Source organism: Marmota flaviventris, chromosome 9 (assembly GCF_047511675.1).
Source record: "Marmota flaviventris isolate mMarFla1 chromosome 9, mMarFla1.hap1, whole genome shotgun sequence".
In the NCBI taxonomy this organism is placed as follows: Eukaryota; Metazoa; Chordata; class Mammalia; order Rodentia; family Sciuridae; genus Marmota; species Marmota flaviventris.
Genome location: NC_092506.1, coordinates 18330087 through 18342297, shown reverse-complemented (window position 1 = coordinate 18342297; position 12211 = coordinate 18330087). Strand labels below are relative to the sequence as shown.

The following is a 12211-nucleotide window of genomic DNA, read 5'->3' as shown; positions in this document are numbered from 1 at the left end:
GAGAAAGAGAGTATAGTTTCCTTCAATTTTTTTGACCTCAAGGAATTATCCAGACTTTGTTTATTATGACCATTAGTGAACTGATGCATTAGACACAAGGGAAATAGGTAAATGGTTGTCAAAATAGATTCTTCATAAAGCATATTTCATACAAGATATTAAGGAGGCGAGAGAAAATAAACACAAAAAAGAGTGAACTGAACTGAAATGATTCTTATCACGTGGGATTTTCCAACATTATTAGTGCTTACTTGTATTGAAATAGTGTTTTTTTTTCTTCAAATTTCAGAGTACAGGGATGAAATTCATTAGTACATGATATATGTATGTGCTCATGTGTGCATATAACACTTTACAGTTCTTCTGAAAGTTCAGAAAGCATTGAGCAACTATTTGCACTCTGTTTTGGTTCACAATTACTAGGCTTCAAAGCATTTAAGTCACTTACCCAAGGGGAAAAAAAAAAGTTCTACAGTTCTCAATCTAGGTCAGAATAAAATATTTGAAGGGAATTTATTTTTATTCCAAAGATACAAAAGCTTTGGTTCAATCCAGTGTGTTTCTGAGTCAATAGAAAAATGTTACAGAGGTCTGGGTATCAGCTAACAAAGATTCATAGGGGATCTTGCTTCACCCCAAAGGCAGTTGCAGATAGCACAACATAGTACAGAACCCAGAATTCAGAAGTAAAACCATAATCTCCTCAAGATGTAATTTCTTTCATCTGTACATTAAACATTTTGTCAACTGCATGCTGCCTACAGCCTCTGACAGCGTGACTGAATTCATTCTGTTTGGGTTGACACAAGACGCTGGCAAGCAGAAATTGCTATTTGGGATTTCTTGATTCTTTACCTCATTACTCTGTTGGGGCACTTTTTCATTGTGGTGACCATTAAAACAAGCCAGATCCTTATGAGTCCCATGTATTTTTTCCTCTTCTACCTGTCTTTTGCAGATGCTTGCTTCTCTACAACTACAGCCCCCAGACTGACTGTGGATGCCCTTTCTCAGAAGAAGATTATTTCCCACAATGAGAGCATGACTCACGTTTTTTGCAGCCCATTTCTTTGGCTGCATAGGTATTTGTGCTCGTCCTCATGGCCTTTGATCGCTATGTGGCCATCTGTAAGCCCTTGTGATATACACCATCATGAGCCAGCGTGTCTGTCATGCATAGTAATTTTGCCTTGGGTGGGTCTTGCATCCATTCTTCAGCAGATTTCCCAGGCTTTGAGATTTCCTTTCTGTGGCCCCAATGTGATTTATCACTATTTCTGTGTTTTGCAACTTTTGTTGAAACTTGCCTGCATGGACACTCATGTCATCAATCTGCTCATAGTGTTTAACAGTGGGGCCATACGCATGGTGAGTTTCACAGTCTTTCTTATCTCCTATATAGTTATCCTGTACTTTCTGAGAAACCACAGTGCAGAAGGAAGGTACAAAGCCCTTTCCACATTTACCTCCCAATTTATTGTTTATTATTGTTGTCATATTTTTTGGTCCATTTATATTTATATACACTCTTCCATCAACCACCTTTCCAGTACACAAGATGTTGGCTATGTTTTATACAATTGGAAACCTTTATTGAATCCTTTGTTCTATACACTGAGGAACACAGAAGTGAAAAATGCCATGAAAAAATTATGGTGCAGCAAAGTATGTCTTAAATTGATAAATGTTATGTGTATTATAAAATATACATACTTTCAGTTTAGTTTTTGTTGCATGGACTGTAAAGATATCATATTTCTTGGGAACATGCAAGAATTGAAAAGCCAGGTCTAGCATTTCCTAACTTTGGACTTTTAGTTTTAGGGGAAAATGTTTTATATCATCATTTTCACTTGAAAATAATTATTCACACACACACACACATATATATATATAATATTATACATTATATATTATATTATATACTCACCTATATCTATCTATATCTATATCTATATCTACCTATCTATATAAAATACATTAACCAGTCTGAAAATCATAATATCATGATTTCAGTTACATTGACACCAAGATAATGGAAGAAAATGATGTACTTTGTTATGTGCATGAGCATCTCCATTGACTAAATACAAAATGTCACAATACTGCACCAAATACCTCAAAGATTTTGAATCAAAGATTTCAAATACCTGTGATACAGATGTGGTGGAGTAAAAATTCGCATGCCAAAGAGGACATTATCAAAGCTGTCAGTGCTATTCACAAGTGACACATTTGTTTACACTCCCTTCAGATGAGTACTCACAATTCTCTTTATTTTGTGGGTCACAATTTATTCTTAAAGCATTGGAATCTAGTCCTATGTAGTTTAAAGTGTTGGATCTTATGTAAGCAAGGCATAATTGAAATAAAATTTGATTCTTGTCTGTTGTTACTCCTTCAAACTTAATACAGGGGAGAGATTTTTTTATCTGTCTGGATGAAATTTCACAAACCTTTCTTCTTACTCTTTTCTTCTCACTGTAACATAACACAGAGACCAGATTCCCCTGGGTGTTAGGCAAGGCTGAAAATTAAAATGCTCAGTGCATTAAATTAACCAAACTGTCAAAAATCCCCCCACTCTCCACTCCACTCCAAAAATACCCCAATTCAATTTTAGGCCTGGGACCCTAAAATTGGAAAGGCAGACAGCTCAGTCTGGGGGACAAGGGAGAAAAAAGCCCTACTTGACTTTGAATCTTAACACACTGGCTCACTGTCTCTGAAACTGGCAGATGTTGAAAGATTTATATTTTGCTTCCCTTGGGGGCCTTTTCATAAACTTTTTCAAGATTATCTCTGACTTTTTTAATTGTAGACTCTTTGATGTAGGAATAAAATATCAATTCCTTAGATCATCAGTGATGTATTCTTTGCTCTTCAAACAGCCAGCACCTTCTAAACACTCTGTCCCTCTGAGTAACCAAATATCTACATCTATATCTCTGCATATATAAGGATGGACACAGCTAAGTTTCTTCAGTTATTGTAAAATTATATTTAAAACCAACATAACTAAAAGGCCTATTTGAGCTAGAACCTGGTAAAAAGAGCATTATATTTCCCTCCCATTTCCCATGTCATTTAATTATTTGACAAGGTCCCTGGATATACTAGGTTATGAGATTGGCAAAGCTTCTCTAGGCAGGTTGCAGAGTCTAGATATTCTAAAGGTTTGTGGTGCTTCACCTCTTACCATTTTAGTGATGGGAATGAAAGTAAAAAAAAATATTTCTAAACCATAAAATAGGCATGATGGAGTCTAGCAAAATAATGCATTTTTCACTAACTACTTAGAATAAGTCATAGATATTGAGGTTCTCATATGAAGTATTTGTGGTACCACTCTTTTATCATCTCTTGGCTTTTGCATTTGCTTAGCTTTTCAAACAGTTAACCTAGTTCCTGAACCAGTACTAGGGAGCAAGTGTGCTTCCTCTGTGCCAGAGCTGGGACACATTCCCCAAGCCTTAGGCAATCCATCAACAGCCTAAACTCTTAAAGTTATTTCTCTTCCAAGTCTTTACAAACACTCACTGCACTAAAGACCTTAAGAGCCGGCCTTCTTTCTTTTTCCCTCTTTCTTGCATTAGTTACTTAGGTAAAGAACTAAGGAGGGAACAAGATTCCCAAAAGCAAAACAATAGGAAGGGAATGACTCATGTACTTGAACAAGCTCTTCCAAGTAGGCCATTTGAACACACACGTCTGTCTATGTCAAGGGAGTTGCTTGCAGATGGGAGCCAACCCAATAGAGCTGGGGAGGAGATGAGGGGCTGAAGCATGGGGTATCTGAGCTCAACCTCCCATTCTAAGAATCCTGCTACTGCTTTCCACCTAGCAGGAGATTCCCACCCACTTTAGTCCCTTCTCCTTCCAGGGCTATAAAGCAGTTCCAATGCATCTTAAATCCATGACTAGTAGAAATACTGACATTATGCAGTTTGGATCTGATGGTGACCTAAGCAGTTGTATTACTGCAGGGGAGAGAAAACAGAAATAAACCTCATGTGAGCATTTAGCTCTTCAGCCTGCCAAATATTGAGGTGTAAGTGACACACTGGAAACAAAGATGAAATGGAACTTCAGAGCATCACTATGTAAAAACCTTCACCAAAATTTGAAAAACAATTTCCTACTCATTATGAAGTTGTCTGCTGCCACATATATAAACAATGGAAATTCCAAGGGAAATGCAAGTCTTGAGTGATGATGGAGATATAAGGAGAAGGGATAAGGGTCATCTCAGGAAGACACTCTTGCAGAGGCAGAGAATTGACATTAGTTTATGGTTAGGGAGAATGGAAAAAAGTCCTGGTGACAGTTCTTGAAGAGATCAGACACTGGAGACAGAAACACCATCCTAGGTCACTGATTTAATGACTTCAGAGAATCTTTTCCTGTGTTGAGGGAATTGGAGTCTGCTAGCAAGAGTCATTTTCAGTAGTGAATAGTAGGATTCAACTCCAAAGCTTCTTGCCAAAAACTGTTGGCTGATAGAAGTTATCACTGAGGAATTGAAAAACAGCTGTGCCTGTTAGTGTAGAAATAGTTTTGGCAGCAAATATTCTGAATAATTAAAGCACTGTATCAGCTTTGGAGACCAAGGGACTGTGTTGGAAGGAGCTATTGACCACAGCTTCCCATATCCCTCAGGGAATGCTCCTTTCCCTTCCCAGCTTCTCAAGCCAGCAGCCGAAGCTGGAGTTTCAAGGGATCTGTAAGCAGGGCTGATCTAAAGAATGGATCATTGTCATGCCCTCAGAATAGCTCATATCCCTAAGAAATTACACCCTAGAGAAACACTTGAAATATGCCTGCAAGCCTCTATATATCAGAAAATTAATCATTTTGGTTTTATAAATTATGAAATAGGATGAAGATAAATCTTTGATTAGAAAATCACTGTGAATATTCACTTTAAGTCAAAAATATCTGCATACAGAGTCCTCCATTAGAAGGTAGCAGGTAAGGCTCAAGTTCTGAAAGTTCATTTATTTTATTTTAGTTGCATAACAAATCAGTAAAAGAGTAAAGGCAATACATCTCATTATCATTTTCCAAATGGGAGAACTAATTCTATTTGGTTAGACTTTTGATTCCAAGCTTTGCTCAGGAAAGAAAGAACACTAAGTTCTCATATGGTATTTTAAAATTTTTCAATGCTATGTTTCTGATAACCTCTGCAAGTCATCTTTCATGAATGTAAATATACAGGAATGGAAGGAAGTTTCTTATGAGTATGCTTGTCAGTAATAGGATAATCATAAACCCAAAATCTAAATTTCTATCTCATATATTTTAATGTTATTTAATATAAAGGGTAATGACACAAAGAAAGGACATCTATTTTAGTGTTCAAATATTTTCTGCTAAATATGAAACATATCAACTGACAGTTAAAAATTGACATTAAAAATATAAGCTCAAGATTTTTATGGGTTATTGATTTATTCATGTATGTTATTAAAATAAAAATAGGTATTTTTTCAAGTTAATCCTCTTCTCATAGTGTGGAAGTTACAAAATTGTTTCACAAATATTCTCTCTTTCATTCTGTTTCTGTCTCTCTCTCTTTCTTTTTGGGTACATGATTACATTCCTAGTCTGTGGAAATGTATTTTATCCTGGAAAGCTGAATGTTGGCACATCTGGCAAGCTATCAATTGCATTCCAAGGAGACATGTTTAAAAATGTTTGTTCACTGATACAATATTGGATAAATATGTTTCGGATAATCATACATGGGATGTGTAAAAAGTTAGCTTCTTGTGATGATTAACACAAGAGTGATGTTCAACTCAGATTCTTTATAGTTTAAGATCATTAAAAAATCCTTAAAAGTGAATGACTTTTTGATTTAATTTTCAACACTTCAACCCTATTGAGAAGAAGAAAATTTACCAAGAGAAAAGGAGAAACAAGTAAAAGTAATTTTGTGTCTATTTTGTCTGTCATATCCCATGATTTGGCTAACTCACGACTCTCAATACAATATATTGACAATACGACTGGGAACACAATGGGCCAGATATGTCTTCCAGATTGCATTTAAGCAACTTACACTTTAATTTATGTTTTTACTTCCCTATATGAGTCTCATCTTGAAAAGAAAGTTCTAGGAAAAATGTTTTGCTTTTGAAAGTGAAACCCATGATAATATTATTGTGCACATTAAAATAAATCTTCATTGAAAGAAGTGCCATTTCAAAATTGAATAATCATTGACTTCTGCAGGACATAAACAAAATGAAGAATTCAAGTAGTATCTATCCCTCAACTCTAAAACAACATATTGTTCCCTTTTCTGGATTTCTGCTCTGTTTCATGGACTTTTCAGATTGGATAATAAAACTCTTCTTGGAAATAAAATCATGATCTGATCCTATGATAGCTGCCTGGTGATGTCCCTCCATATAACTCCAGTTCCAAACTTCATATGATAAAAACTTGAATGAGAGCAATATGAATAATGGAGTAGTCATATACTCTACTACCATTTCATTTAAATGTAACCAAGAGACTACAAATGCTCTTTATAGGGTAGTAGTGGCATTTAGTTTCTTATTTATATCATGAAACTCCAAGGCACACAGATATACTATAAATATTGTCATATATTTGTAAAACATGGTTGCTTATATTTACTATGAAAAAACTGAAGTTATTATTAAATTGATACATATCTTTTAATTTCACATTAATTGAATTGGCAAATAAATTATCAGAATCATGTAAAAATTAAGCAGCATTTGTATTTGAAGGAAAATATGGAAAATAATTACATACATAAGAATATTTGAGACTCATAACACAATGAATTGGTCATTAAAATTGAGGAATGTTTGTTGACGTGATTTTTTTTTTTTTAGAGAGAAAGAGAGAGAGAATTTTAATATTTATTTATTTATTTATTTTTTTTTTTGGTTTTTGGCGGACACAACATCTTTGTTTGTATGTGATGCTGAGGTTTCGAACCCAGGCCACACGCATGCCAGGCGAGCGCGCTACCGCTTGAACCACATCCCCAGCCCCTGATGTGATATTTTAAGAAACTGTAGACAGATGGCATGGGAGTGCATGCCTGTAATCCCAGACACTCTGAAGGCTGAGGCAGAAGGAAGACAAGTTAGGACAGCCTCAACAACTTAGACATTCAACAATTTAATGAAACTATGTCTCAAAAAACAAACAAACAAAAAACCTTAGGTTGTAGCTCAGTGGAAAAATGAAAGAAAGAAAAAAGAAAGGAAGGGAGGAAGAAAGAAAAAATGTAAACATAGACTGGGGTCCCTGGTGAGAAATATAAATTTTGCTTAAAATATTTCATAACATAACATAGCATATTGTTAATTAATTCCTTTATTTTTTTAAATAAACCATCTCACACTCACCCATTCTCCTCATTCATGAAATCATGCAGCTAAACTATAATGTGGATCTTGACACATGATCCATTTAGGAAGGAAATAGTATTTGAAATGGTATTTGTCACATTTTTGTTTTTCTATATGGGGATGTTGATGGGTAACTTGCTGATTATCACCACATCAAGACTAGTTGGGCACTTGGCAGTCCAATGTACTTCTTCCTATTATATTTATCCTTATCTAACACCTGCTTCTTTACTTTCATAGCTCCTAGAACAATTGTGGATGCCCTTTGGAAGAAGATCACTATTTCTTTCAGTGAGTGCATAATCCAAGTCTTTTCATTGCATTTCTTTTGCTGCCTGGAGATCTTCATCCTCATCCTCATGGCCATTGACCAATATGTGGCCATCTGTAAACCCCTGCACTACATGACCATCATGAGCCACCAAGTCTGTAGAATGCTGGTGGCTGTGTCCTGAGTGGGGTCCTGTGTGCATTCTTTAGTTCAGATTTTTCTTGCCTTGCGTTTGCCTTTCTGTGGTCCCAAGTGATCGACCACTACTTCTGTGACTTGGAACCCTTGTTGAAGCTCGCCTGCACAGACATATATGTGACCAACCTCCTCCTGGTGTCCAACAGCGGGGCCATTTGTACAGTGAGTTTTGTTGTGCTCATGTTCTCCTATGTCATCATCTTGCATTCGCTGAGAAACCACAGTGCAGAGGGGAGGAGAAAGGCCCTGTCCACCTGCATCTCCCACATCACCGTGGTCATCTTGTTCTTTGGACCTTACATATTTATATACACATGGCCTGCGACCACCTTCCCCATGGATAAGATGATAGCTGTGTTTTACACCATCAGAACACCTTTGCTCAACCCTCTAATTTACATACTGAGGAATGCAGAAGTGAAAAATGCCATGAGGAAGTTATGGAGCAAGAAATTGGTCTCTGATGACATGAGATGAATGCCATCATATTTTGTGTTGACCTGGAAGAAGTAAAAAGAATATTATCTTTTTATCGTTTGGTTAATATACTAAAAACTTATCTCCTGTGGGTTAGTTCCTTCTGGAAAGGAAGCAGTGCACATACAGACACTAATTAATGTTGAGTCAGGTTTATTAGAGGAAGAATCAGCAATCCTGAAGAACCAGCATCACATAGTTGATGCCAATGTCTGCAGTGACCAACTTCCAGGGACCATGGCTGCAGTAACCTTCAAGTGCCTGGGTGGCTGAGCATGGTGAAACAACTTTCTAGATCCACTGTGTGAAAGCAGAGTGTCCTGATTGTCTCTGGTCAGGGGAATTTTCACTTTTGCATCCTTGAGTTTGAGATGGGTGTGGTCTTGCCAATTCCTGAGATGATCTCAAGTCATCTTTCTTACTGTCTGTGGGCAAAGTCTTTAGTGTTTCTTTAGTTTCTTTAACAACCACATATTCATTAACCCATTTTTACTTGCAGTTTTCTGGCCAAAGTGCAAGTTTTTCAGATTTTTCTGCTTTGCTTTCTACTCCTGAACATCACATTATTTGGCTAAAAGCTGCCAGCAATATCCTTGCCACTGCCTGAATACTGTTTCCTAGAATCTTTTTCCAACTGATTTAGTCCATAACCTTTAAATTCAGCCTCACCGAGAGTGTCAGGACATGGGGAAAATGTAGACAACTTCTTAGACAGTTTATTTTGGGGCTCATGGTTTCAGAGGTCTTGGTCCATAGGCTGCAGACTCCATTCCTTGAAGTTCAAGGTGGGGCAGAACATCATGGTGGAAGAGTGTGGCAGAGGAAAGCAATGGGGGATATGACAATAGGAAGCAGAGAGAGAGATAGCTAGGGAGGCAGAAAGACAGAAAGGGAGGAGAGAGAGAGAGAGAGAGAGAGAGAGAGAGAGAGAGAGAGAGAGAGACTCCACCTTGCTAGGGACAAAATATATACCTTAAAGGAAAACACCCAATGAACCACCACCTCTAGCCACGTATTACATCGTGTTACATGCCTATAGTGACTACCAGTTAATTCCTATCAGGAGATTAATGCACTGATTGGATTAAGGCTTATAACTCAAATATTTCACTTTCTTGCATTTTCTCACACATAAGGTTTGGAAGACACCTCATATTGTATCCATAACAAGTGGAAGTCAGAGGGAAAACAAGTAATCTCATGAAAGTAGAAGGGAGATCAAGAGAGTAAAGAAAGGAGATCAGAGGAAGGGGGCAGGAGAGGGGGAAAGGGGATGGTGCTGGATAATAAATTAATCAAATTATCTTATATGCAGGTATGTCCACTCTTCAGTATAATTAGTATGCAGCAATACAAATTAAATGAAAAAGAATCATCTTCAAAGCTCATTTTGTTCTAAGTTAAATATAGTTATACCCATAGCTGAAGAAAAAAAATAAAGTAATCTTTTAAATAGGGTCTTTTGGCCATCATCATTTAAAATGATGAAGATTTTCTTAGAAATGTTTTTTTCTTTGCTGATGAACTTCCACTATGAATAGATTGTATGATTTGAAGAAAATATGTAACTTATATCTTTGATACCAGCAAACCATATTTGAAAGTCTTGATTCTACTTGAATCCTACTTATATAATTCAAAATTTAAACTTGACTTTGAAATAGTCAGCTCACTATTTTATTATCTTATTTTATACTGGAAATTCATAAATACTTCCTATATGTTCACAGTTATTGTAGTATTTGTGCAGCATTTTACATGTGTCAATTTGCCAAATTTTCTCCTTGTGCTTCTGTGAAAGTATTAATAGTGCTATATCATGCATGAAGTTAAAATATGTGTATTAAATTAAATGTAATTTTATAAGGGCTGTTGTTGTGACTCAGTAGTAGAGAACTTGCTTAGCACATGTGAGGCACAGGGTTCAATTCTCAGCACTACATAAAAATTAAAAAAAAAATAAAAATAATTTTATAGTGCTTTTTACAATTTCTAGAATATTTTACAGAATGTTTGAAATGAATAGATAAAAGTCAAGAAAGAATAGATCCTGATGGAGAGGGAAGATGGCGGCGAGGGGAGTGTATTGCCCCCATGTGCTGCTTCACTGTGTGGGAGTATGACAAGTCAGGACGGCTAAAGGCTATCTTGTTAGGAATTTCCAGCAATAGTGGGGTGCTCCGGAACCTGGAGGAAGGATTTCCATCGCACGAGGATCGGCTACGGGGACTCAAACGCGAGAGGTTTGTCGCACGGAGGGTAACACTGCTTATTCAGCAAATCGCCCTGCGGCTAGAGTCTGCAGCGCGCTGGAAAACGAGGAGATAGCGACGCAGGGATACAGCACTGCAGTTTCTGCCAGCCGCGCAAGCACCGTACACAGGGCTGAATTCTGGGTTCGAGACGGGGGAAGGAAGTGGTCCATCTCGGTTCTCCACACCGGTCAGACCACAGAGGAGGCCAGCAGCCACCATGTTGGAAAGCTGACGTCACCATCCCTGTTTTCGACTGACCGCAGCTCATTCAGCCATAGAACAGGTAATTTCAGGCTGCCATTTGCCTGCGGCTTGCAGACAGATTGCTAGGGTTCAGTGCATGGGTGCTTCTTAGAACCTGATCTTATCGGAACGAACACCGAGCGCGGGGCGGCCGAGTTCCGGCTCCCGGAACCGCCCTGGCCCAGGGCTGCTGAGCCTGTGGAGGCTGCTTCTTGGACCCTGCTCCTATCAGAGCATACACCAAGCACTAAGCGGCCGAATTCCGGCTCCCGGAACTGAGCCCGCGGGGACTGCTTCTTGGAGCCTACCCTTATAGGAGCTTACACCAAGCACTGAGCGGCCGAGTTCCGGCTCCCGGAACTTCCCTGGCCCGGGGCTAGGAGCCCATGGAAACTGCTTCTCGGTCCGGGTCCTGCTGAGGGCCGGTCAGGACTCACCCGTTGCTTTGGTTGCCTGGCAAGGGGAACGAAATGCTGCCATTCGCATAGGATACCAACATGGCAGAGATCTGATGTCATCAGAAACCGGCGGAGGAGAGAACTTCATCAATACCAGCGGCGACAGAAACAGTTGGTCTCCTGGTAGGGGGGGTGAGGCACAGACACCCGAGTCTCCTCAATTTGTCGTCGAGCCAGAGGGGAGGAGCCGGGCCGCCGCCAGCGCCCAGAGCAGGCCGAGCGGCTCGCCAGTGTGGTGACCGCGTGACCCCAATTGGAGAGGGGGCGGAGCGGAGCCGCCACCCGCACCCACAAGGTGGGCAGACCCGCGACCCAGTGGTACATGGGCGTGGTAGGAGGGGCAGGGCAGAGCCGCCGTTCGCGCTTGCAAGGTAAACAGACCTGTGACAGCCTGGCGGGTCAGGTCCAGGGGCCTGCCAGTGTGGTACACACGTCACCTGAACTGGAGTAGGGGCAGAGCAGATCCTTCTCCCACGCCCGGATCAGGCCCTGCCGGTGTGGTGGCCACGTGACCCCAATTGGAGTGGGGGCGGAGCGGAACCGCCACCCGTGCCCGCAGGGTGAGCAGACCTGTGACCAACCTGCAGATCAGGCCCAGGGGTCCGCTGGCGTGGTAGGAGGGGCAGGGCAGATCCGCCGCCCGCGCCTCCAAGGTAGGCAGACCTGCAACAGACCGGCGGATCAGGCCCAGGAGCCTGCCGGCGTGGTACACACACCACCCTAATTGGAGTAGGGGCAGAGCAGAGCCTCCACCCGTGCCCGAAAGGTGGGCAGACCTGTGACCGACCAGCAGGACAGGCCCAGTGGCCTGCTGGTACGACAGACACGTCACCCCATTTGGAGTAGGGGCAGAGTAGAGCCGCCGCCCGCGCCTGCAGGGTAGGCAAACCTGCAACCGACCGGCGGATC

The 12211-nt window shown here is 40.1% G+C and overlaps 1 pseudogene; it reads left to right on the top strand.

Moving 5' to 3' along the window:
• Window positions 1-7436: 7436 nt before the first annotated feature.
• Window positions 7437-8346, top strand: LOC114082004 (olfactory receptor 4C16-like; annotated as a pseudogene).
• The last annotated feature ends 3865 nt before the right edge of the window (window positions 8347-12211 follow it).